The sequence below is a fragment of the Erpetoichthys calabaricus genome (genome assembly GCF_900747795.2).
Source record: "Erpetoichthys calabaricus chromosome 1 unlocalized genomic scaffold, fErpCal1.3 SUPER_1_unloc_2, whole genome shotgun sequence".
NCBI classification, from domain to species: domain Eukaryota; kingdom Metazoa; phylum Chordata; class Cladistia; order Polypteriformes; family Polypteridae; genus Erpetoichthys; species Erpetoichthys calabaricus.
In genome coordinates, this window is record NW_026261585.1 from 61,919 (window position 1) to 65,000 (window position 3,082).

Here is a 3,082-nt window from a genome sequence, read left to right on the forward strand (position 1 = left end):
GTTAACGTTTATCTCCGTCTGTAAGTGGATGTCTTACTGGAAAAGATGACAACTTTTGAATTTTATACAGCTTGGAAGAGTATTTGTCGCCTGAAAATTTGAACTGCATTCAAATGAATAGGGAGTGAAACGATATGCGATGTATGTCTGTTGTAATAAAGAGACAAACAAACATAAAGATTTGGGGTTTCCGGCCCCGTATACTGTATAAATTCAAAAATAAATTCGTCAATATTCTGACTTTCGTCCGTTAACACAGACATTCATCCTTTCGCAGAGGGGCATTAAATAATGAGGGACCGGAAACTGGTGACAGGAATGCTGGGAGGAACCGAGGTGAATTATGGGTCATGACGTCATCAGAGGGCGACCAGAGGACAGGATGGAATGTGGAAGTGAGGGTTGGTAGTCCGGAGGACAGATGTTATTATGGCGGTGTCGCGTCAGGCTTTCTGCGGGATCAAAAGAAAGAAAGGTTAGTGCCCCGTCTCCAACCCCTGGCATGATGCTGTACGCTCCTTGTCGGGTCTATTTGCGGTTCCTCTGTTGTTGGCATTTTTCATCTTAAAGAGTGCTAAAAATTAAGCAAAACAATATAATTGAGGTGTCGAATTAGGAATAGAATTAGGAGTGCACGTCTGACACTCAACTGGTTTAAAGCGTGTCCTCCAAAGCCATCAGTACTTTTTATTATGTTGATATCAGATTACATCAATACAAATGTATATCCATAATAAAGTTAACAAATATATAATAATGAAGGCTACATTACATACAAGAGTAGCAACAGCTAAGTTATTACAAAAAAGTGAGATGCAGATAATAACATTACAAACTGTTAATGAAGCAGATCAGAATCTTACACGTTTTAATTATTTTAGTGTGTTTTCCGTTTTTAAAAGCTATTTCTAGCATATTAATATCCATTCAGAAAGATGTAACAGAGGGTCTAACGTTCTGAACTTTACACTTATGAATAGGAAATTAACGAAGCAAGGAAACCACAGTTACTCTATTATCTAACATTTAGTCTTCAAAATTGTACACAGAAGAACAACAAGAATTAAACAGTGAGATATTGTTTTGTCATTCAAGAAAGTAACAGAAATAAATCTTTATAAAACATTTTGGAATAGGAGCAGAAGTAAAAGAAATGTGAGAGGGGATGTGTCTTCATTTGTACCTAAACTACATTTTGGCGATATATTAATGTCATACTTCTGAATTACTTTGTTAGTTGGGTACTATTTACTCATGATTTTGAAATGGATTTCTTTAACCTTGTTTGGTAGAAAAAAATTATATGGCAGAAAACAAGCAATTTTAAAATTTATGTCCAAAGCCATCAGAGAAGTGTGGTGTGCGTCTGATGTGGCACAATGACAGACTGGGCACCTGCTGTTGTCATTTGTCATTAGCTTATCATTTAAGCTGTTGGTTTAGGCGGAGTACATACACAAACACATTTAACTGAATATAATTGAGAAGGCTTGCTCCTTAGAAATAACTTTTCTTATTGCTTTAGTTAGAAACACAATGCCCCTTTTTTGTATTTTTTTCTTGACCCTACAGGATGCCTGGTGGTAACCAGCCTTCCATGTGGCTGAACAAATGCCAGTGTACCTGAATTCTGAGACACAACTGGATGTTCTTTTTAATTTTAAGCTTTTTAATTTTAGACAGGAGAACCTCAGAGTGTAAATCCTCACAAACACAGAGACTGAGGTGGATCAGTCCCAGCAGTCACTAAACAGGGATATTGTTCTGTTTTGCAAAATAACATTTATTTTCTTAAGTTACTGTGCTTTTGTTGTTAGAAATTTAAAAGAGCTGAGACTTAATTTTAACTTAAAACAAAACTAAGGCAGGAGAGAAAAACAAAGATGTTTTCATGTAAGTAATGACACCTGAGCACATCACATTAGAAGTTCAGATATACAGAGATTGTAACACAATGTCTACTGTATGCGAAATGTAAAAGGAAAAAAATGATGCTACATATTGCTGACAGTTAAGTTGGGGTTCTTTCAACATCTAACAAAAAAAACACAGTAATTAAAAAATAAAGCCGACCTTTGTCTATTGTGATGGTTTACTTTGGTAATAATTGGTCTACAAGTGTACCAAGAAAGGAGGCAGAACAAGAAGTAAGAGTACACTTTATTAATGTTTTAACTCCGTGAATGAATATCTACTGTGTTTATGTTTTTAACAGTTACAGTGAAGTAGAAAGTAGGGCAGCAGTTAAAGAAGAAGGAAGAAGAGATGTGTGCCATGTTGAAGTAGCGGCTGCCCCTCCTGCCCGTCACTTCTAGAATCCTCCATCTCAACCTCTGCTCTGATCTGCTGTGCCTTTGCCAAGTGATCACGAGGTATTGGTCTATTTTGTTTTTTTTTTCTTCTGAAAACTGTCTCGGTCTCATTACACTGGCTGCCTGTCTCACATTGAATTGATTTCAAGGTTCTATTAAATATATAGAGCAGCAGCTTTCTGTATTCATGCAACAAAATCTGGAATGCTTTGCCAATAGAGAAATGCCAGGCTACAAATGTCAAGCATTTCAAAATACTTCAACAAGCCCACTTTTCTAATTTGGCTTTTTCTTAATTACTTGCATTGGTTTTAATAGATCAGAAATGGTACTGTGTACACTTTGTAAGCTCTGCACTGGGCACTAACCTCTGCTATTTTTCTCTGTTGTTTTTTTTTTTCCAGTTTATTGCAACGGTGCATCCCAACACAATCATGATTACATCTTGCCTGAAGAAGGGGCCTGAGTTGCCTCGAAAGCTTGCATATTGTAATCTTTTTAGTTAGCCAATAAAAGGTGTCATTTTGCTTGGCTTTGTAACTGTATATTTTTGTAGAGCAATTTGAGCTACACTTGTAAGCAAAGGTGATATAGAAATTTTATTACTGAACAAATGTTAAGGGACAGATCAGGAAAAATGTCAGTTTAAATAGAACACATTTTTTATGGAATATTGCTGGATAACAACTCTTTGACTCTGAGTAGCATCTTGTTCATAAAGCTAAAATAGCATTTTTCCTTTTTTGACAAATTTAATGATTCACTTTTAT

General features: G+C 35.9%; 1 long non-coding RNA gene across 1 annotated transcript in view; it reads left to right on the plus strand.

The window, feature by feature from the left end:
- Positions 1 to 363: 363 nt before the first annotated feature.
- Positions 364 to 3,082, plus strand: part of LOC114643404 (uncharacterized) — a 3,029-nt gene continuing 310 nt past the window's right edge. Inside the window, exons 1-3 of the long non-coding RNA XR_003714779.2 lie at positions 364 to 475; positions 2,216 to 2,372; positions 2,717 to 3,082. The exon at positions 2,717 to 3,082 is cut by the window's right edge and continues 310 nt beyond it. This is a non-coding gene — a long non-coding RNA (uncharacterized LOC114643404). The remainder of the gene's footprint in view (positions 476 to 2,215; positions 2,373 to 2,716) is intronic.